At 36.6% G+C, this 25484-nt stretch overlaps 1 protein-coding gene and 1 long non-coding RNA gene across 5 annotated transcripts in view; both read left to right on the top strand.

Annotated features, from left to right (window-relative positions):
- The window catches only part of LOC127842328 (swi5-dependent recombination DNA repair protein 1 homolog), a 144835-nt gene that overhangs the window by 49284 nt on the left and 70067 nt on the right, over positions 1-25484 (top strand). The gene's annotated exons all lie outside the window — the stretch shown is intronic.
- LOC127842331 (uncharacterized) lies at positions 342-25141 on the top strand. The gene is made up of 3 exons (XR_008031554.1): positions 342-425; positions 571-999; positions 23847-25141. It is a non-coding gene; the product is annotated as an uncharacterized LOC127842331 (long non-coding RNA).

The raw sequence follows: 25484 nt of genomic DNA, 5'->3' as shown, positions 1-25484 counted from the left end.
TTTTAATTTAAATAAATCATTGTAAATATATTTGTACATGTAGATACTCGTTATAACTATTGGTTGTAAATATATTTGTACATGTAGATACTCGTTATAACTATTGGTTATTGTGTGTTAGTGTATAATATTATATTTAGTAAAGATAATTCCATTTGAAAAATGTTTCTTTTGCCTCTTGCTTCAGGTATGTCGTTGTTGGTATGAGGCGTTATAATATTATGCCCCCCTTCGAAGAAGAGGGGGTATATTGCTTTGCACATGTCGGTCTGTAGGTCTGTCGGTCGGTCGGTCCGTCCACCAGGTGGTTTCCGGATGATAACTCAAGAACGCTTGGGCCTAGGATCATTAAACTTCATAGGTACATTGATCATGACTTGCAGATGACCCCTATTGATTTTGAGGTCACTAGGTCAAAGGTCAAGGTCACCGTGAACCGAAAAAGTAAAATGGTTTCCGGATGATAATTCAAGAACGCATACGCCTAGGATCATGAAACTTCATGGGTAGATTGATCATGACTCGCAGATGACCCCTATTGATTTTGAGGTCACTAGGTCAAAGGTCAAGGTCACGGTGACCTGAAATAGTAAAATGGTTTCCGGATGATAACTCAAGAACGCATACGCCTAGGATCATGAAACTTCATGGGTAGATTGATCATGACTCGCAGATGACTCCTATTGATTTTGAGGTCACTAGGTCAAAGGTCAAGGTCACGGTGACCCGAAATAGTAAAATGATTTTCGGATGATAATTCAAGAACGCATATGCCTAGGATCATGAAACTTTATAGGTAGATTGATCATGACTCGCAGATGACCCCTATTGATTTTCAGGTCACTAGGTCAAAGGTCAAGGTCACGGTGACCTGAAATAGTAAAATGATTTTCGGATGATAACTCAAGAACGCATATGCCTAGGATCATGAAACTTCATAGGTAGATTGATCATGACTCGCAGATGACCCCTATTGATTTTGAGGTCACAAGGTCAAAGGTCAAGGTCACCGTGACCCGAAAAAGTAAAATGGTTTCCGGATGATAATTCAAGAACGCATACGCCTAGGATCATGAAACTTCATGGGTAGATTGATCGTGACTTGCAGATGACCCCTATTGATTTTCAGGTCACTAGGGTAAAGGTCAAGGTCACAGTGACAAAAGTCGTATTCACACAATGGCTGCCAGTACAACGGACAGCCCATATGGGGGGCATGCATGTTTTACAAACAGCCCTTGTTTTTTTAAACATCTAATTAATTACCACACCCCACATTATACCCCCCTCTCAACCCCCACCCCCCCCCCTACCCCCCACCCCCACAAAAAAAAAAAATATGTTTTTTTTTTAAACATCTTATAAATTACCACACCCCACATTATACCCTCCTCTCACCCCCACCCCTCCATCCCCCCTATTTTTTTTTTTTTTTAAACATCATTAATAAATTACCACACCCCACATTATTCCCCCCTCTCACTCCCCCCCATCCCCCCTACCCCCCCACAATTTCTTTATTTTTGAAAGATCGTCTAATAGATTATTGAATATGAACAATTTCCCCATGATGGCTTAGGTTATACTGTCAAGCACTCGAATAGTCGAGCGCGCTGTCCTGTGACAGCTCTTGTTTATAGAAGCACCGCATTTATATTACCACATATAAAATAACATTTTCTTTTGATAGGGCGAGTCGTTATATATGTGGGGCGAGTCCTTATATATGTGAGGCGAATCGTTATAAAACAAGGGGGGAGTAGTAAAGGGGGCCAGTCGTTACATTACTGCTAAGACATATCTTGGCATGTTTTCGGACAGTCTTTTTAGTGATACTGGTTCTTCTATTTTACTTTATTCTCAACATTCTTTATAACACTTTTATAGAATGATATAACACATGCGGTGTTACAGATGGTCTGGTTGATAATATTTCTAATTGTACTCACCAGCAATTGCACCTAGAAAGACTATAAAAAAGATCAATAAGCTCGGGCTCAGGGGGGGCTCTGCCCTCTATTCCCTTTATCGTACAGCCTCAGACTCTCGGCTTAATTTTCCAGATTTCAAATTTGGGACAATTTACACCCCTGTTAATGCCATTTATTGCCAGAAAATTGAGTCGATGGAAGAAAATTACCACTACTTATACTGAATGAGAACAAGACTCTGGGAAAGGGTCATAGCAGCCATAAATGGGGGATAAATAATGTGGGAAAACCAATTTTGGGTAAAATTTTCAGTGCATGAATTTTAATCATTTTTCTGAGGGGTTGTAACCTTAATGTGAACATTTCTGCAATGGAATAAAAAAAAAAAACACGGAGAAGTTTCTTAGATAGATCATAGAAAGAAAACAAAATAACATCAAATTTGAACATACAGAAATTATTTTCACTCACTCATGAAATTGCTTACCCTCCTCCTGGGCCCATGGTCATGTATGGTCTCTGAGGAGATTGAAGTTAAAATGATACAGAATGGAGATTTGATTGCTGTCGTTCTTTTATCACTTTCGCTGGAGATAGTTGTTTCCTGGCTTTCTGCTCTTGGCTCGTACATATACGGTCTAATTTCATGCAGCTCATCTTCATAATGAACAAATTGGTCAAAAAAGTCCTTAATTTTACATAAAAGTATTGATGTAACAGCAATGCAGTTGATCGTCTCTGCAGAAATAACGCTTTTAAAAAAGGTGGATGTACAGGAATGACGTAACAGCATAGGGAGGTAAGTCAGTCCAACTTTTCGAAAACAGTGCGTTATTGGAAGATTTACCTTGTGATTTATGGCATAAGGCATAACGCTTAATTGATGCAAATAGTTTTATTCCGCATCTTTGATTTGGTGCAGGTTCGTGTAAAAGCGGACTCTTTTGGTCAGGGATGTTCTTGTCACTAGTAAACCAGCAGAGTGTGTTTTCAGATAAGCGCTGGTCATTAGATAGGCTTTTATCAGCAGGAATTACCTTGTCAGCAGAGAGGTTTTTGTCATCTGCCAGGCTCTTATAATCAGAGCGGACATTGTCATAAGACACGCTTTTCTCATAAGCAAAGCCCTTGTATAAAGTGAAATGCATGTCATCAATAAAGCCTTTGTCATCTACCAGATTCTTTTCATCAAGCGAATAATTTTCACAATACCTCTTGTCCTCAATGTGGCTGTTGTCCTTGCCAAGGCTTTTCTCCTCAATAAGGCTCTTGTCAGACATGCCGGTATTGTCAGCTCTGGGGCTCTTGTCCTCAGCAAGTTTCTTGTTATCAGTGAGTCTTTTGTCAGCAGTAATGCTGTTGGCATCAGCAAGACTCTTGTCAGCAGTTCAACTGTTAATGTAAGCAAGATTCTTATCATCAGTTAGGTCTTCATTTAGACCTTTCATATGAGTCAGGCTCTTGTCTTTTGTGTGGCTGTTTTTATCAGTGAAGCACTTAAAATCAGTGATGCCCTTGTGCTCAGTCAGGCTCTTGTCTACAGTGAGGCCCTTAACACAAGTCAGGTTCTTTTCAACCGACATGCTTTTGACATCTATGAGACTTTTGTCAGAATTGACTATTTTGTCATCAGCAAAGCTCTTGTCCTCAGCTTGGCTCTTTTTTCAGTGAGGCTATTGTGATTTGTTATGCTATTTTGTTACGCTAGCCACTTGTCAAGAATAATTGCTTAAGAGGATGAGCTGAGACTGTCACATGGGCATCAACACTTTGGGACAAGATCTTGCTATAACTGACCGCTGTTTCTGTGGTCAACGTTGCCGCTATGGAAAGCTGGAACTGTTTTGAATGATCAACTTCTTTCGTAGGACCTTAAATAAATCAGATTAAGTGGCACCTTAGATGACATAAGAACTAAGAATGCTTTTTAAAAAAAATTGTGCATATTTGACAAATATTATCGTGGGCTTAAAGGTAGCCGTCTAGTTTTTTTAAACATGATCCTTAACTTTGCAATAATTATGTTTCAGTAGTCTAAAAACAGAGTTTGGAAAAGACCTACTTTGAAAAAAAATGTAGTTCACATCGCACTTGAATTGTGCTATCAATCGATCTTTGATGGACAAACATTGATGATGATGATGAATGTCATGGTAAAAGAGAATTATCATTACATTCTCTTGCAATGCTATTACATCCTGTGTTATACTTGAAAACAAAATTTACCTGGCTCATTGGATACTTCCATTGCTGGACCTAGAAGGATCGTGCACAATGCCCCTTGGACTTGTTCTGGAAATCAATTTTAAATTGCATATTGTTTATAAAATTTGCATAATCATTTTTTTTAAATTTTCATAAATAACTTTTGCTCTCATTAGAAAAAAGTGGCAAAATATACAAAAAGAGATATTTTGAAAATAAGGTATAGATCAATACCTTTTATATGTATGGTTCATTTTATTTTACACATGTTCATTAATGAAGACAATTAAATAACAATGTACATTCAGTGTTGCCAACACATACCCATAATACAACATACAAAAGGTTTCAAACAATAAGTGTTATTGATATTCTGTACCATTATTATTATTTTTCATTGTATCTTGTTTAAATAAGAAACATACCACTATTACTGTTAGCTTTAGATGGTACATCTCCTTCTTTGGAATTATCATCTACAACAAACAGTTCAATTAATATGCATATTAACAATCGTATGGAAATACCATTACATAAAGTAAATACTAAACCATGAAATATTAAAATTTAAAATTATTAAGTTACAAAAACAAGTATTCAAACAATATTTAATGATACAATTTTTAATACAAAATCTTGTAATTATAACAAAAAAATTGACACATTTATCACCAGTTTGAGGCACAGTACCGTATACGTGCGCTTATAAGACGCATTTTTAAGACTCAAATTAATAAATTAAAGTGGGGGTCGCGTCTTATAAGCGAGTTACTTGTGAAAATAAGCGAAATTTTTCAAAATATCGAGTTTACTGGGCTTACGCTGGCCAAGTTGGACACTTGTCAATTGTTTTGAATCATCGCGGCAGCCATTTGCATTTTCTCTAAAGTCCGTATTTGCCCGTACCGTGTATCGGAACGCTATGTTCAGTTACCGATTTACTTGAAATAAAATGTATCGTTATTGATTTTGTTGTCTATTATTTTTTATTTGAATTTTGTTATTTTGGGGTCGTAAGGCGTTATATTGTCCATGGTTATGCTTGAAAAGTTTGTATCACCCGATTGTCTGCGCGCGACGTCGTTAAATGTCATATAAATTGGACATAATAGTATACGTGTGTAAGCGGCGACACGATGCCAAACATGCTTAAAATAACAGCAAAATCAGTTCTCAGTTTGAAACTGTTAATTGTTAAATAAACACGCGATTACAAGTGCTTCTTGACAAATTTGTATCACCTGATCGTCTTTGTTCGACGCTGTTAATTGTCAATTAAGACATAATTGGCAATAAGGGTATCGTCTGAAAATAGTTACCAGTTTGCAACTGTCAATTGTTAAATAAACACGTTCATTCAGACGACCCCCTTGCCGATGACACCTTATTTATTAGGGACCCACGACAGCGGGAGCAAAGAGCGACCGCATGCAATTATCCACAGGTGGCTTTCTTCTTGACCCGTGATTTCACTCTATCACGCGATTGGCTAATTTTATGAAAGTAGGCATTACCTATAGACAATGGGCGTAACATTTGCATAATCAAGGTAATCTATATCTGCCTCTTAGTTTTCAATACCCGTCAAACAATATAATTATATTTACAAATTACAACTACTGGAATCGTCAAAATGAAACACAAACGTAACTCTTATGATCTCAAACTCAATGGATGGTACACAGGATGACGAGTTGTTTGATGATCTTGTGGAAAATGGCGATTAATCTGAGGATGTATCGGCCTGTGCAAAGATTAGTGATTGCGACGATGATGACGATGATATCGGCGACTGGGTTTACGATGACAAGCTCACTAGTGAGGAATTCTACAAACTGTTCGGTGAAAGCGATGATGAGGATTTCGAGGGATTTTAAGATGACTGATACGATCAATTACGAACGTAATATGTTTGAAATTGTTATGGCAAATTGATTAAATACGCAATTGTTAGAAATTGTGTTAATTTGATAATTATTTTTACTGTATTAATAATACTTGAAAATAAATTAAAACCTACTTATATATCATGAAATAAACAAATATTATTTACTTTGTTGTTTGATTGTTTTATTTTTCGGACTTGCGTGAATTACTTATTGTATGCAGCGCGAGTTTGAAAAATTTTCAATGTGTTTCTTATTGATTTTTTTCAACATTCTGCCGTTTTTCGACCAATGAAAACGGCAAAATTTGACCGCGTCTTACACGCGGGTCAGTCTTAAATCCACCGATTATAAAGTCCAAAATCGGGGTGCGTCTTATAAGCGAGGGCGTCTTATTAGCGCACATATACGGTATGCTGTCCAATTCTTGAACTACTAGAATAATCCAAAACATAATTTACAATAATTGCTATTCAATGTGTTTACAATAGAACTATATATCACATGCAAAGAACTGATCAAGATTCATATATTATTAAGAAAGTGTAGTATATAGTATATTTACCAGCAAAGACATCAATGGCACTCGCTATATCATCTATGGAGCACTTTGGAATAACTGTTACAACCTAAAATAATTATTATAAATCAATAACTTTATTTCTAATTTTCATTTTATATAGAGTTTTAGGTTCAACGAATGTTAAGAGTTAGACAATGACTCATTGCGCATGCGTGATTTTCTTACGATTCGTAAATTGTAAAGTTCGTACGATGTGTTTGATAATACAGTCGTACAAGAAATCTTAAGTTGGTTGTACGCTCATTTTTTTCACTGCGATTTTAATAATAGTACGGTTATTGATAATACAGCCTCCAGACAATTAGGTTAAAATTATATGATTGAAACTAGTTATGGTTTGTAAGCAATTTGAAATTATACATACCTGAAATTTAGGTAGTAGTGTACGTTCCCCAGTAATTTCTTGTCCAGCACAATTAATGCCAAGCTTTTTAAAGCTTGGCAATCTCTGGAAGGGTCCAGCCACTCTGTCTCCCTGTTTTCTTCAGATAGCGGGCCATGAAGGCGCTTGCCCGACCCACTTCCATGCTGTAAGATCCACTCATGCTTGTTTGTAATGTGGTGCAATACACCTCTCCATATAGACTAGAAATATAATGATTACATAGACACAAGCAGCACTTCAAAATTCGCTTACCTAATATTTCTTTCGGATATCAAATACATGTGTGAAAAAGGAAGATATCATTTTTGGATGCATAATCTGCTTTAGAGCCTTGCTCAGACCAGTGTATGGATTCAAACAAATCAATGCACTAAAACCTGAGAACCTTTAATTGATAAATTTTATTTTTCTGTATAGGACGTGTTTGCGGTTAAAACTGGGACATGTCTTCTTTAGCGGACCCTGGAAGTGCAGCACTGTCTTGCATGGGGTTCTACTGCACCAAACCAATGCTAATTTAGGATGTGGGGGGGGGGGGGGGTCCTGCTCCACCTAAAAATGACACCCTTAATCTTGTTTCCTGAAAAGATCCCTTGAAAGTGAAATCTACTTATCTACTGTCACAGTCATTAATACTGTAAACAATCCTCATTAAACTCTGCAAAAATGTACAATAATATTATACATTGTGGTGTTGTAAATTAAATCATTACCATAAACTGGCTGCAAGAATCTGCCTCTTTACAAGCAAACCAAAAATGGTTGACTTTATAATGTGTCTATTCCACTTCATAATATGGCATTTTCCTTCTTTCGCCCCAACTGAAATATAAGATTCCTACTATGTATCAGTGAAGAAAACATTTAAAAATACAATTCAATACGTTTGACTTTACTGTCAGTGTGGATCTATAGCAATTTGCAATAAGTATGGAATCAACATAAATGAATAGGAATATTGTCTAGAGTGAAATTCATCATTTAATGTTCACAAATTAAATTTATAACTACCTTTTCTTCAAGTGGTGTCAATTTATCTGGCGCAGGTCCACCGCTAGTTTGTCCTACTTCCTTTTTCAATTTCTTTTCTTTTGCCTTTGTGGAACTCTAATAAATATAACATTTATTTTAAATTACACTTTAAATAAAATGTATTTGTATCAATAAATATACATCAAGATACAACTGAATTGTCAACATCGTAGAAGCAATTACAAGTTATTAAGACATATGAAATTTACATTGAGGTTTAAAATATTGCATATGTATATGGCATATGGAAAAAAACGCTTTTATGCTTTGTTGAAAAATGAATAAAACATAAATCACACTCATACAACTTACTGTCAGGTCCACTCATTTTCTTTTCGCTTCATGGTCAAACAGTTACTGCATTTATCCTTCATGGAATTAAATAACATTGAAAACTTAATCTTTTATCTGAGAAATCAATTATTTATACCATGATACAGAAAGCAGTCACAAAAGAACTTTACAAAAGGTTGCCCGCACGAGAAACCATCTTTAAAATTTTGATTGCCCAGCGATAGAGTAACGAGCCCAGAACCATGTACTGTACATGTTTTGTAATATGCATCTTATACATTCTTGAAATTAAATACAAGATAATTGAACAACAACATTGCTGACATGACAGACTTTTAATGCATAATGTCTTATTCAAGTTATTGTGAGCCTGAATTGAATCATTTCCTAGGCCTAAATAAATCGATTTTAAACTGCTAATTGAGTTACACAACAATCGCCTTTCTGCATAGAAAAAACACACAAAAGACTACTCTAAGCAATATAGTTTTACTCATGAATATGAAAATATGCGATAAATACATTTAACTTCAACTTAGTTCAAGACTAACAAAATGAACAAGTTGTCAATTCACATTTCAACCGTCTCCTTACAAAATAAATCCTCTTTTTTCTTTCGTAACGGAAGGAGAGTGACTGTCAAACAGCAGACAGTATCCTTCGACACACCGGTCGACAAGAATCGTTGTTTCCGACATGTTCAAATTTTTGTTTTTGTTTTGTTTGACTACAACCACCATCATTAGTCTAGCGATATTTACGTCTGCTGACAGAACGCGCGAAAAATACGTCATGCATTTTTTTCAGACTGTGTCACTATGTTTATTGTTTACAAAATACGTATATTTATGTAGTCGTATTTTATGTATGGTGCCTTTATGATTTCGTTGATGAATTAGAATTTATGTTAAGTCGTAAACGACTACATTCATCTTGATACGTAATTTACAATCGTATAAAAACCGTAAATAGTGATGAAACGGCCTCCTGGTACTCATTATATCAGTAATGAATAACAACAATTTTCTATGAGGAAATTAGCGGTTTTCATACATGTTACAATGACTATGATGTATGTACAAAGATTACCCAGTAAATCCTAATTATATAATGAATATCTTCAAATGGTGGGGGCATAAAATGAGGAACCAATAAAAGATGGCAAATGACCTCAATGGGGTTATTTTGGGTCAAAGTCAGTTTTATATAAATACATGCAACAGTTTATGACTCAGTAGTACTGTGTTTTACACATGAAGTTCATATTTAGTTATGACCCAAATGTTAAAGACTTGACTATGTCAAGTTATCAACACTCAGCTAAAAGAAGGGAGTATAAAAAAACTTGATTAGCTTCTTCCCTAAATGTTTTGCAGCATGCCAGATGTCATGGGAATGTTTCACTCCTGCATACTTTGATTCTGCAAAAGAACGGGCTATGTAAATAAGATCATAAATGCTTCCATATGAAATGGATGTCCCCCTGAATATGTTACTTATTGAACAGAAAGACAAATAAAAGATGACTAGGAATGTAACAGCAGGCATAACTGTTTCATTCAGATTAGAACTCTCCAGGGGCTAAACTCCTTCTATGATGCAGCCATCCTTGTAGTGGTTGCTATTTACATCAATGCCAGTTAAATGACGTCATGTGACATCAACATTAGCCTCTAGGTACATTGAAGGCTTCAATGCTAAAAAAGTTTCTAATGGGGAGATACTACAAAAGAATTTTAGGAAAGATGATCTTGATAAAAAGTTGCAGATAATTGTAACCATATGTGAACTTCACCAGTGGTTTGATATTATAAATACACTGTATACCAAAGATGCAAAAGAAACAATCATATGTTGGCAAGTAACATTCATAGTAGAGTGGTAATAACACATCTGACTACTGATCATAGCCTTAGTATTTGGATTGCTAAGATTGCTATATGCATGGGTTCAAAGCCTGCAAGGGCCTATCCATGTTTCATTGAGCAAGGAACTTTTCATAAACATTGCTACATATGCACTGGTATTTCTCTCCAGAACTGGCTCCAGTGCTTTTCTACAAGATAACTGTGTATTGCTGCCCATGTTAAGTTGCCCACTGACATCCACAGATGCAATCTGGCTTGCTGGCATCTGGTTCTCATCTGTTTCACTGCATAACAATGCCTTCATTACAAAATTGTTCCAAAACCAAACTCATTTTTCCTCAAGAATCAGCCAGAATTGTTCATCAAAGTCAACTCTCATGGCCATGGTAGGTAAACACGGTCAAGTCACAGTGTTTTTGATCCAAGATTTTTATTTGATTATTATATGTACTTGTATTTGTGCCAAGTATTGATGATTTTTGTCCAATGATAAAGTTACATTTTCCAGTTTTAAATACTTCAAATTGTCAGCAGATGGGGACATGTTTTTTTTACTGATTCTGGACATTTTATTTCACAGATCCCCTTGCCACAGCATTCACACTCTGTTTCAAGATCTGCACTGGCAGCAATAAAATGCTTACTCTGTAACACAGTATCTGCACTGGCAGCAATAAAAGGCTTATTCTGTAACACAGTAAGTCCAGAGCCCTTCGCTTTAAACCTCTTATGTGTTTTTTTAATTACTGTAATGTAAGCGTTCTTTGTGACTGGTTTCAAGGCTATTCCATGTTTCATGGCACTGCTTGGCTTTACTTCAGCCTTGCCAAAAACTGTCTTCAGCAGCGCTGAAGGATCTGAGGAAGGGTCTTTCCTCAAGTATCAACAAGGCTACTGATTCTATGAAACAGGCTTGCAGTCAGCCTCCCCTTCCTTTCTTCTGTCAATAGAGTGGAGTATGACTGAGCAGTGGTTGCAGTTTTCAAAGCCTTGCATTCTTGCTCTGTCATTTTGATTTTGTCCATCATGACATTTGACACTTCCACTTGTTTTCACCTGCTCTGCCACCTGCATCACAGAAGCTGGTCAGTTTGTTTTTGGCTCAGTGGTTCTTCTATTTTCCTGCATAAGCACAAAGCAACAATCCTTCACTTCATTTTAATGATGTCGTAAAGGTCCTTTCCTTCTTCTTGCTTATGTTTTACTTTTTCAAGTTGGTATTTGTTCAGGGGTGTGAATTTCTTCTTCATATCATGCTTGAAGTTAGCTGTGCTTTTTTCAGTTGGTCCTTTTAGAATACTTCCCTTTTGTCCACATTACATCCTTAACCTTCACTGGTTTCAAGTCAGGTTTCTTTTTCGGAACATTCAATGTTGACAGTTGGCTGGTTGACGATGTTTGAGTAGCACCAGTCTTTACAGCATATTCAACTCTAAAGAGCAGTCCAGCAACATGGTTGCATGCACCAAGCATACCAGCTGTACACAAGCAATATGCTGCCAGTTCCATTTGCTCCAATTTTTTTTACTACAACCAAAGAGTCATAAGCTTTATTGCTAAAAGACTGCAATGGAGTTACTTTGCATTTAAAAACACATTTTTTGCTATTTGGGCTTATGCAATGTACGAACACTTCCTGCACCCACTTGCTCTCGAAATATCGGTATGCTCTACCTTTCTTGTATTCATTGAATTGTCTATTTAACACATCTTGCGGTGTTGAGCAATTCAAGTGTGCTGATATGTCAGTTATGTATATGGAAGGCCACATTGAAATTCCAGACTTCACTTTTCCATCCTGTAATGAGTGTGAATGGGTCTGGTATGACATCTCCATCGGGCAAGACAAGGTTTTTCTTGTATTCCTGAAGCAACCTCAATTCAATCTGCTCAGCCTGTTTGTCAACCGGTGATTTCTCTTACCAAACACAAAAGGCTCTGAAAAACCAAATACATATTTTACACAACATTTTAATATCTTCATTGCAAGATATAAATGATTAAGGCAATTTTATATAATATAATTATATTACACCGGCAGTTAACAGTTTGATTTGATCATGTTTTTAGTTTTCAAAGAGATGAACAATAGAGATGAAATATTGTGATGTCAAAATAACAATCAAAATTATTTCTGTAACGTGTAAGGGATGTTTTAATACTTACACTTAATAGATGATAACTGTTTTTTAATATAGATTTGGTTATTCGTTTATTTCAGTACAGAAACAAGTTATTATAAGTAGACAGAAAAACTGGTATAGCTTTTTGTTGGTACATGTAAGGGCAGAGACAACCATGACAAACGCTCCTAAAATGTTGCGCAATACCGAACGAGAACAAACATTTGAATAGGTCCCTTACACCACCAAAATCTTCACATGATGTGTCACTAATTATGCTTTTTATTAAACTCAATTCATACGATATGCTCATTGATTTAGCTAAGTCAGTAAGTGTTAAGTCTTTTTGTTTTACCTCGCTGCGAGTTAATCAAATGATTCTCTCAAGACAGAAACTCTTTCAATTCATGAATAGACCATAATCTAAATGTATCCAAGGTCATGTCACTTAAATAATCCATTCTGTAAGTTATTTTTACATTCTGCACGCTCGAATAACGAAACAAAAAGCCTTCTCGGATCATTAACTGGTAGGAATGGCGGTTACACGTGGATTTTTACTCGCAAAAAAGAATCAAGATAGAATATTGCGGAATATAGCAGAACTGCAATGCTTTATCTTTGCTGTCTTAAGTAAACCTGGTTCTTACACACACAAAAACATAATAAGGAAATGCAATAACAAACTGACATGAACATGAAAATTTCAACAAGTAATTGTCATGTGTTGTCAACCTTATCAAGGTACACCTGTCTTTCAATTAGCAAAAAAAATTAAGGTAAAAGATCAAGTCATCTGTGTGTGCAGTCAATTTGTCCTGTGGTGAGTAATGTATACGCTAAGGACCAAACTTCTGCTCAATTACTTCTGGTCCAATATGATCAAGACAGAATGCTGTGCACTTGACAACCAGTTTGTCAACAAATTCTTTATAAAACAGCACAGTCTTCACATGGATACCTTAATTTGTGCAAACCACAAAGTCACAATAGTTCTTGTTTGCCACATACATCTGAAACTGAACTTGGGTGTAGTATCTGTGATTAGATTTAAGTGTCAATTTCTAAATAAAACATAGGTTCAATCTCAGGTATGTCTTTTATCTGAAGGTCCCTGTGTTTAAATGAACACTTACAAATGTAACTTCCACAAGACCTTCAACGTTCCATGCACATGACCTGACACCATCGGGAGAAGCAGCAAACAGTGGGAACCTAGTAGAGTCAACAAAAAGCCCACAATCCCTCAATTGAAATTGTTCATGTACGCATTATATTTCTGCTTCTTTGCTTTTTTCTTATACCTTTAAGCAAAATGCAACACCCTCAACATGTGACAAATTACACTCTTTCCTCTTCAGAATTTTGTTGATAATGGCATGAGGTGCAGTCTGCACTTAACTGTCAAAATGTTGTGTGCTACTGTGGCTTTCACACGCCCTTCACGGTGACGTTGCCACAGTAAACTGTTGCTCTGCACACCTGTCATTGTCTGTCATTGTCTCTAAGTTTTGGCACTGCTGGGGATTGAACAAAAAGTCTTTCACAAATGCATCACAGGTGCATTTCATTTCCCTGTCATCGTGTACATCCTGGTAAAGGGGCCTGTTCAGAAGCTGCCAAAAACATTTCTTATGGATATTGAAATCATTAAAGTAAATGCATATAATAAAGACCATTCCTTTAAAGCTTCTTTGTAAAACACCAAGAGAAATGACCCCATGCTTGTAATTGTCAGGGGTTAAATACAATTTTCAGTGGTCAAAATAATAAAATCTAGATATTTTGTGTTGCTTTGCTTACATTTTAGTACATTACTTGCAAAAATAATTAATGAAGCACAAAAAAACTATTTTTTTCTTTGTTCGTTTAATGGTAACATTTGCATCAATAGATGTAAGGAAAATAATTTGGTAAGTCTTAATTTACCATGTAACTTATTTAGGCCACAACTTTTTTTAGCTCACCTGTCACGAAGTGACATGGTGAGCTTATGTGACCGTGTGATGGGCTAAATTCTATCAGCCCATATACGATCCCAAGCCAGATTTCATTAATTAATACATTCTGACAAAATTTCATTAAGACGTGAGGAAAACTGTGACCTCTTTCATCTACACAAGGTTTTACTAGCATTGACCCGGTGACCTATTTTTGACCCCAGATGACCCATATACAATCAGGGCTCCCCCTGGCCCAAAAATTTCTATAGCCAACATTTTAGCCAAATGTAATTTTTTGTAGCCAAATTTTAGCAACTGTAGCCAAAGTTTTAGCAAAGCATTAGGAACCACCTGTAAAAGAAGAAACTGCAAAACAAAGCTTTAATATGTTAATTACTTTAATCATCATGTGTGCATAACAAAAATAAACAGTTTACAACAAACCATTTATAGAAGTACATACATCATAACTCAAGCACATGTTCATAAAATAAGCATATGATAAATTTACATTACATGAGCACATGATATCCTGAACAAACATTTTAGCAAAAGGCCATAATCCACATTATGTGTGCATAACAAAAAAAACAACAGTACAACAAAACATTTATAGATATACACATCATAACTCAAGCACATGTTCATAAAATAAGCACATGATAAATTTACATTACATGAGCACATGATATCCTGAACATACATTTTAGCAGAAGGCCATAATCCGCCTCAACTTCAATCCAGCCCAAATCTTGAAAGCACGTTTGAAATCAAACTTTTCCATTAGTGGGCTGTCTATGGACAAAATCAACAAGTTCTCCAAGTTTTCAATTTTGATAGAATTTCTGAGAGATGTTGAATGTCATTTCCCTTTCTACCAAGCAAATTAACTACATTCTCATATATGTTCTCTGCATTTGCTCTTTGAAGTTCAGCCACACCTAAAAAGTAAGTATGTGGCAAAGTCATTCCAAACTCATCAGTTTCCAAAAGTCTAACATAGGTTACTAAATTTTGCTTCACAGAAATGTCTTTACTCTTATCGATCATGATACTGTACTTGCATGATGTCTGTATCTTCTGGAGAAGATCACTCCTCAGAACGTCTGCCATACAGTTTTGAAAATCCGACACACTGGAGCTGTGTTCATATGACGTGTGAAAAGTGTCAATATATATTTATTATGAACATAACAAAATATTATTGTTTTTTCAATATATTATTTATAATATAAAAATTGTTCTTGTATATTCATTTTAATATTGATTGTCATTCTTTTTTATTACCTTTTGATTAATTGTGTTTTGAAATGTTGTCTTTTTTCAACATACTACACCCAAAGTGAATGAATTTGATTTTTGAAACTGTATGGATATTTTGCAATACATCGTTTTTGATTTTGCATTATAGTCTAACCACTTGAATTCCGAAAGCCAAACATCTTTGAATGATCTTTTATCAGATTTGATTTTTTGTCATGTTGTCATACAAAATTAGATGTATAAAATGCATAAAAGCAATGCTTAAGCAAATATGCTAGTGTTCACTATCCACTTTTACAGACCAAGGGTTCCATGAATATTCCAACGTCCAATATGAATACAATGTAGTAACAATACACAAAACATTGAATGTTATATGAAGAACTAAGTTCACTAGTTATAGTTTACACTTCATCACACTATTAAACACAGAACTGTCCGTACACTTTAAAGATGCTGGACCTGTAAGTCAATGAAAGTCCAGTATTTAATGTTTCCGTTTCCTATTAATCTTTTGGACATTTCTCGTAGCGGGCATCTTGCCACTCTCAAGACATCCTCTGCATATTGGCCTCACAATGCTATATTGCTGTCAAAGAGATGTGATAGCAGTCTTGGCATTAATTTTCTTAAGGCACTAGCCCAGCCGGGCTACCAGCTTGGAAATTTCACTAGCCCGAATCAATTTTAACTAGCCCGAAATAAAAGTTCTGTTGCATTTGTAACTATGTGTGCATTGAAGAAACATAGAATAATAAAGATAAAACAAATAAACACTTGATTCTGTTTTATTCACAGTTAATGTCTGACAAAAAATTTAACACAAGATCTCCAAACAACTCCATTCCATCATGGTCATTCACATTGTCTGAGTCAGCAACATCTAGGTCTGACATGTCAGGAATGCTCTTAACGGCGGCCTGAAAAAAAAAAAAGTTATAATATGATATGAATTTTCCAATAAAATATCTGAATTTAAAGTAAATGCAATGTCAAACTAGCAATAATACCTGTGCATTAGAAGTAGAACAAGAAGGTAACATTTCTGCCCTAACTTCTGAGACTTCTTAATCTAAAACGACTTGTGTAGCAGTAAGTTCCATTGCCTAAGCCACATATGCTTTGTCGCCGATTGTACCAGTATGTAAAATGCATAATATATTTGAATATAATGTCAGGATTCGTTCCTTGGCAGATTAATTTTATCTGTTAAAATCTATACTTGTAAGTAAGTGCATGATATTTAATTGCATGTTGTTTGCTTACATTATGTATGAAATGCACTTACCAGCCAGTCAGTCAGCAATTCTAGTTCAGAATCAAATTCCATAATACTTGGAGACATCATAACGAAGCCATGAGGCATGACTGATTATTCTTCCATAACGGTTGCAATTTGGTTTCATTTACTGTTCGTAATTTTTGTTGCAACCTTCATTCTCATTTTGCAGTTGATGTGTGTGCATTGCTCCCTCAAAATAACGGAGAAAAGGCATTAAAATAAATGTATCGCTGCATGTTCTCCACCCAGTAGTAATAATAGCGTCTCGTGAGATTGACTTACAACACTGTTCAATAAGCGTCTAATCAATGAGTGCTCAAGGGAAATAATAAATGCAGTTTTGAATAAGCGTCTATTTGAATCTTTTTCGGACATGTTACTAAGTTCGGACACGAAAAATGCACTCGACCAGTCTATGGGCTTGGAATTTTCACTCGACCATCGCAAAAATCAGTCGACTCTGTCGACGGTCCAGTGGGTTACGTCCAAGACTGTGATAGGCCTCCTCTTCTTCACCCAAAATATCAGGATCACCACAGTGATAACATATGGGAGGGAAGTTCTATGTAATTACTGATAATATAAGAAATAATACATGTGTATATATTTACTTGATATGGGTAACTTTTGCTGCTGAGGCTTGGTAAGTGACATCTATTGATGTTTTCTCTCCATTTATTTGCCTTGACGCCTTCACTTCCGGAATGGAGAAACTGTCATCATGGATTTAAGATGAAATCGTTTGGCCATAGGTTTCATTAAGTTCACTTTTGACTAAATGTTTATAGGAAGAAACCTTATGACCCCAGAAATTTAATTTAAAAAAAAGGGTGGCATATAGAAGTTGAACTGTCTGTCAGTCCGTCTGTCAGTCTGTGCGTCTGTCCGAAAACTTTAACATTGGTCATAACTTTTGCAATATTGAAGATACCAACTTGATATTTGGCATGCATGTGTATCTCATGGAACTGCACATTTTGAGTGGTGAAAGGTCAAGGTCATCCTTCAAGGTCAAAGATAAAAAAACCATCAAAGCGGCACAGTAGGGGGCATTCTGTTTCTGACAAACACATATCTTGTTTTCACCATTTTAGAAATGGGGCCGGGTAGCTTTGAATTGGAAAAATACGCAACGTTTTGCCTAAAATTGGGAAATTAGTGTTGTTGCTGTTGTGCTAAAAAAATGATTCAAATTGAGAATTGTTTTTCAGTATAATTTTAAAATAAGGTTAAACAGATATGGCTGGATGGGAGATGAACAAAATGTTTAAAACTAAATGAAACTTTCAATTGGGAATGTTTAGGTCCAATTTGGGAAAAATATGTACTGTTTTCAATTGGGAATGGGCGAAATACCAGACCCGATTTTTAACGAAACAAAACACTGTTCTTTGAGTGGCTGTTTTGTTGAAGTCTGCCAATTGCTTCAAGTTTAAAGAGCAGTGCTGCAATGTGGCTGCAGGCTTCACCCAGTCTGCAAAACAAAAGTTAAGGATACATGTAAATTTTATGTGTTGTGCTGTGTTCTGCATACAGCAGCAAATTAGCAGTTGGCAGGCTATAATAGTGCTAAACAAAATATTAATCCTAAACAGTATTTACTATCAGTGTCCACTCTAAATGTTATTGTATAGAAATTACAGTTAATTGTGTAAAAAAAAGTTGTTTTCACATTTAAACAATTTTGTTATTTACCCAGCTTTGCATGTACAGTTTGTGCAGCTATCACTCTTCCTTTTTCCTTGTCAATGCTGACCCAGGATTCATGGGGCTTGGCGTTGGCTCTTTGGAATGGGACAACCTTGGCTTTCAAAAAGCTGATTGGACTGTCCTTGCCTACAGTAAGTACAGAACACGGCTGAACATGTCCTGATAAAAAAGTAGTTGTACCCATCAAGAGACTTCATTGCCTTCATTTTTTCTCGAGTATACTGACCCGATGTGTTAATGAGTTAATGGTAGATATCTCCATATTCAATGACTGGCCAACTCATAATATCCTCACTCCACTATCCTCACTCCACCCATTTAGTCTGTTTGAATATAGATCTGGTAATGGCTTTCCATTGAAATTAAACTTTTCTTTGTATCTAACTTTTGCAGTTGTAGATTGAAAGTACTTGGACCATCACTCATTTCCCGTGTTGTTTTCTGCCATTGTTAACCAGGTTTTCCGAAGGAAAAAACCTTTTATTAGATTGGCGAATGCGGGCGGGCTGGCTGGCTGGCTGGCTGGCGGGCTGGCGGAACAAGCTTGTCCGGGCCATAACTATGTCGTTCATTGTCATATTTTAAAATCATTTGGCACATTTGTTCACCATCATTGGACGGTGTGTCGCGCGAAATAATTACGTCGATATCTCCAAGGTCAAGGTCACACTTTGAGTTCAAAGGTCAAAATTGGCAATAAATGAGCTTGTCTGGGCCATAACTATGTCATTCATTGTGAGATTTTACAATTATTTGGAACATTTGTTCACCATCATGGGACGGTGTGTCGCACGAAAGAATCACGTCAATATCTCCAATGTCAAGGTCACCACAACTTAAAATAGATTTATTTTGAAACAAACTTACAAAAGGGGTTAATTTTGTTTGTTCATTTCAAAAGTTCAGTTTGAGTTGTCTCCCTTAATCAGATTTTTTTTCACAATGAAAACCTGGTTTTGTGACAATTTTGTCCCTTGTTTTTTTTTTTGACTACCAATGCATTGCACATGCGAGAAAAATCAGGAATCAAAACAATAACAATGAACTGGTCTTATAATACTGAAAATCATCCATGCCTTTGCGGAAAATATCTGTAATATTGTCCACCAAAACAGATTCAATGTCAGATGATGTAGTTTAATGACTTAAGGTTTTCACCAGAGAAGAAAAATGACTCACTGTCTGCACGTGCATTACTTTTATCATCCAAGCTCTCCCCAAGGGGTCTCTTAATACCCAACTATGTCAGCTTTGTCTGACCAAAATTGTTGTTACCGTCATAATCGAGATTTTCCTCACTGTAGCCACCAAATACAACATATTACTCCATATTTTTAAATGAAAAAATTGTAAACTCATACTTAAACATGGCTTCAAATAAAAATTGCAACAGAAATTAAAAATATACTTAACAATTGTTCCTTGAATTTTGTTTAGCTTGTTAAAGTTTTTTTGTTGATTTGTATAATATTTTGAATTGCCTTAAAGGCACACTCCTTGGCCATTGTCCAAAAACACATAGGTGAACTTTCCCACCTTTTGACTCATTCCGACTTTAGTTGAAATCCAACTTATTCTCTCATGATAAGATTTAATCCAGGATATCTAGCGCATTTTTAAAATTGTATCTTTCGAAAAAAAATCATACATTTTTTCATACATTTGCATACATTTTTTTTAACTTTTTTCTATTTTAAAAGCTCAGTGCTCTCTGAACAACTTTTCTTAAAGAATCTTTGTTTTTATCAGATTTCCCCTTCAAACTTGTCACCGGCCAGTTAATGTCTGCCATTATGGACAAAAGTGCACAGCACATGCGTACTCACAAGAGGCTTAAAATAGACCGACATTCCACACACACCTTTTCCTTTTCGAAAAGTCTCGATTGTGTGCACTTGAGCCGGTTTGGCAGTGTTCAAGATTGGAGCATCCTTGCTGCAATGAAGTCCCCAATCAGACCGTCTACGAGGTCTTTCACTAAGTCCAGGAAATTTGACAAATCCCGCCGGACTTTTTCTGGGTTTGAGTCCTTCGCTATAATGTACGAGTTGAGCGCGCTTCCCATCATTAAGTGGAAGAAGAGCAGTCTCCACCATTTCCTTGACCAATGGTTGATGATGTGGTAGCCGATCGTCTGGTCAGACAAGTCCACCCCCTTCATATGCTTTTGATAGTCACTGAGCATTTTGGGCACTTCCACTGGTTGCTGCATCGCATTTCCAGACCGACTGTTGACAGTACACATATCAGATAGGGTGTGGAAATTTGGCAGGACCATAACGCATTTTGTGTCCTGCCAAAACCAACAGGAAAGTTCGTCTTTCTGAGCTACAAGGTACTCATGCTTGCCTAGCATTACATTTCTCTGCAACAGTACATTGGGCAGGCCTTTCTGTTGTTTCGCACAATGCTATAGGCAAAGACACCGCGAACAGGGCCGGACTTGTGTAAAAGTTGTCCATAAAAACTTTCACATTCGTGTGTTTGAGATGGCCAATACAATAGGCCCTTCTTCTGGTGTTCCTCCATTCCTGTGTACACTTGGAACTGATGAATGTACGCTGTGTCACTCTCTGCTCAAGTCCAAACTGTGATGCCCCACTTTCTTGGTTTTAGTGTCCTTTTTTCCAATTCAGCCCAATAAGTTGGAACGTTATAAAATTCAATATTAAAAACACTTTTGTTCTCAATGTTTGTATTTGTAAGCAAAAAATAACAACATTTCAGAATTTTAGTCACAATGACATGATTTTTCCCCAATGTGAAGGGCCCGTTCCCCATTCCCAAAAATAGTTAATAAAAAAACTGTTTGCTTTCCACAAGGACATGTGGAAATGGGAAACATGTGCCTGGAGAGGTCATTGCTTCTCGCCAGTGTCCCATTTAAGGTTGAAAGCATGGACCTGTGGAGGTCATGACTTTTCACCTTTGTACTTTTGATGTATAGGAAATAACTTGCATTATCTATTTATGACTGGAGTAAAGCATTTTTTTTTAGATGACTAGTTTTTGTTGGAAACTAACACAATTGCAAACAAGGCTTGACAGGGTATGTGACATATGCCTGAAATGCATTTGCTTCTCAGATAGCCAGACAAGACAATAATCAAGAGTGGGCATGACAATTCATGACCTTTTCTATTGAATTGTGACCTTGATCTTTTACTGGTCCCAGACAATAATATGAACCATGAGGGCTTACCAAATTTTTCTTAAAATGGACAGTAAAAGAATATTAACAAAGCCTTAAAGACTGAAAAAGAAATTTTTTAGTTTCTGGTAACATGCCTAAAACATGGGTAAATTTATTATTACAGTAAAACCTTGCTATTAGGACCACCTGTGGTACTGTTATAAAATGGTCGTAATAGGGAGGTTGTCTTAATACCGAGTTTTCATGAATTTTAAAGGTAAAATATTAAAAATGGTAAATATTCAATGAATTTTATTCCTTTTTGCATGCAGTTTAACATTAAGCAATCAATTATCAATACATACAGTACAGCCAAAGCGGCACAAACATAATCCGCGGCTACGCCACGGCCAGATTATTAGTCCGCGGCGGCCGAATCGTGTGTTCACGCGGCGTATCGCCATGGCACTCGGCATCGATCCGCGCAACGACGCCGAGTCTGTATTAACCTCGCGTACTTTCGCGGAGTAAATCCGCCGCATACGTACGCGGCGGATCGAGTGAAAAGATATCCACCTACATGTACATACATGTATGTGTAGCTTAGAATTAATTACGCGCAGCTGTTTATATTTCGTTCGATTATCATTATTAAATTTGTAATCCGAAACACACTTCCGAATTTTAATGCTAACGCGTCCTTTGGCAAATTCTAGCGTCAAATAAACTGTGCTAAAATATCCTTTGTTTCATAAAATGCGCGCGAAAATTATGCAGACATGTAGAACGTCGTTTGGAAAGTTTGGGTGTATTTTGTGTTGTATAAATACATGAACATCACGTCAGGCGTAAATCGCGTGTTCAGTGGAAAAAAAAAAACGCCCCGATTAGACGTTATTTTATCATCTCTATAAATAGTAACAAATGCCAAAATGTATTTGATACTTAAGGAAATATCGAGAATGTTTGTGTATCGTAAATATTTACTAGCATTTGCTTTAAAACTGGAATATACGGGATTATCGGGTAATTAGTAGCGATATTAACTGTATAATATGAACAAAATAAAACGTATTTATATACGCATATTCAAACAATAGTTAAAATAAGCTGATAATTAACAAAACAACAAATACGTCCTCACCATCTTGATTATTGATGTGGCTTCAAACTGCTAATTTTCTCAGCTAAAATATAATAGCAGAATCAACATGCAATTAATTTATAAATCCACCATATGCTGGAGCTTTGACCACTTATATGTGCGAAAACATAATTACGTGACATTGTTTATGTGTGAAATACATACACTACGGGCGGGAAACAAACTTAATTGGCCAGACACATTAACTATGCTTACATGTATATGCTAATACAATCTGCGCACAATAAATATATTATGATTTTAATTATTATTATAATTGTTCTTTAAAAATTTGTTAACTACATGTAACTAATATTTTTAAACAGATTTTTTATTTCATGATGCGCATCGACTCGGCATCATGTTGCGGATCGCGGAATGCCTCGGTGGACAGATGCGAAGTTTCGCGGGGAAATGCGACTTGCCGCCGCATACTGACGCGGCTTCAACGACTGACGCGGCATCGACTCGTTTCGCCTTGATGCCCCGGATCGCGAAATACGTTTGTTCCGCTTTGGCTGTACTGTAGTACAAAGATAGTATTCAAGCATTTCTAACAAGAAGTGAAACATAATTATGCCCCCCTTCGAAGAAGAGGGGGTATATTGCTTTGCACATGTCGGTCGGTCGGTCTGTCGGTCGGTCGGTCTGTCCACCAGGTGGTTTCTGGATGATAACTCAAGAACGCTTGGGCCTAGGATCATGAAACGTTATAGGTACATTGATCATGACTCACAGATGACCCCTATTGATTTTGAGGCCACTAGGTCAAAGGTCAAGGTCACGGTGACCCGAAATAGTAAAATGGTTTTCGGACGATAATTCAAGAACGCTTAGGCCTAGGATCATGAAACTTGATAGGTAGATTAATCATGACTCGCAGATAACCCCTATTGATTTTCAGGTCACTAGGTTTAAGGTCAAGGTCACAGTGACCCGAAATAGTAAAATGGTTTCCGGATGATAACTCAAGAATGCTTATGCCTAGGATCATGAAACTTCGTACGTAGATTGATAATGGCTGGCAGATGACCCCTATTGATTTACAGGTCACTAGGTTAAAGGTTAAGGTCACTGTGACCCGAAATAGTAAAATGGTTTCCGGATGATAACTCAAGAACGCTTATGCCTAGGATCATGAAACTTCATAGATATATTGATCATGACTCGCAGATGACTCCTGTTGATTTTCAGGTCACTAGGTCAAAGGTCAAGGTCACGGTGACCTGAAATAGTAAAATGGTTTCCGGATGATAACTCAAGAACGCTTATGCCTAGGATCATGAAACTTGATAGGTAGATTGATCATGACTGGCAGATGACCCCTATTGATTTTCAGGTCACTATATCAAAGGTCAAGGTCATGGTGACCTGAAATAGTAAAATGGTTTCCGGATGATAACTCAAGAACGCTAATGGCTACGATCATGAAACTTCATAGGTACATTGATCATGACTCGCAGATGACCCCTATTGATTTTGAGGTTACTAGGTCAAAGGTCAAGGTCATGGTGACCCGAAATAGTAAAATGGTTTCTGGATGATAACTCAAGAACGCTTATGCCTAGGATCATGAAACTTCATAGGTACATTGATCATGACTCGCAGATGACCCCTATTGATTTTCAGGTCACTAGGCCAAAGGTCAAGGTCACGGTGACACGAAATAGTTAAATGGTTTCCTGATGATAACTCAAGAACGCTTATGGCTAGGATCATGAAACTTCATAGGTACATTGATCATGACTGGCAGATGACCCCTATTGATTTTCAGGTCACTAGGTCAAAGGTCAAGGTCACAGTGACAAAAAACATATTCACACAATGGCTGTCACTACAACGGAGAGCCCATATGGGGGGCATGCATGTTTTACAAACAGCCCTTGTTTTCATCATGAGACTATCCTTTACCCTTTACTTAAAGAAACAGTAAACTGTTGTTTGCTTAGCAAAGCTTTTTACTTCAACCGTCTGTTTTTCAATGCTTTCTTGTAATCTGCCACATTTAAATGCTCAAGATTCCATATCTTTGTTCAAACAGAAGAGTTTTATCCGGGATACCCAATGAAGAGCGTCTTTGTGAGAATGTATTTTCAGTTCTCTTTACTGGGGCAGTAGTTCTTCTTCTTCTTTGTTTTAACGTTTTGAAAGGACTGAAAAGTTTAAAAATTAACACACCTGCGGTAAGGAATATTTGTTGAATGTGTCCAAAACACCATTAATGGTCTTTGCATCTGCCCTAACCACTTCAGTGGAGTTCAAGTGTTCAATTACAACTTCCATTGTGTCCATATGAAAATATCTTACCATGTTATTGCTAAACATCAACATTCGTTGTATCAGGTTCAGAGACAGTCATCTATCTTCGTGCTTGTAATCACTGTCAGATTAAAGGCATTCGTAAATGTTTTTGAAACACCATGTACCATCTCGTATGAGGCTGTCTCACAGTCTGTCTATTTAGTTTCACTTCCCCTAGAGCCTTTTTTTTTTCTGCTCCAGCTTTCACGAGATCCAATATGCCAGATGTAATTGTGAATGGCAATGAATTTTCAGCAAGAAATCTAACTGGGCTGCTCACTGGTTTACAAGAACAACAACAACTAGTTGCTTGGTTTCTTTGTGTTGCCTGGCCCCCCCCCTCCCCCCCCCCTCAATATATCCATCGATATTGTAGTTTGATGTGGAGGACTATCCACATG

This window comes from Dreissena polymorpha, chromosome 8, assembly GCF_020536995.1.
Source record: "Dreissena polymorpha isolate Duluth1 chromosome 8, UMN_Dpol_1.0, whole genome shotgun sequence".
Classification (NCBI taxonomy): domain Eukaryota; kingdom Metazoa; phylum Mollusca; class Bivalvia; order Myida; family Dreissenidae; genus Dreissena; species Dreissena polymorpha.
Note: the sequence above shows the minus strand (reverse complement) of the source record. Positions and strands in the feature narration are given on the sequence as shown.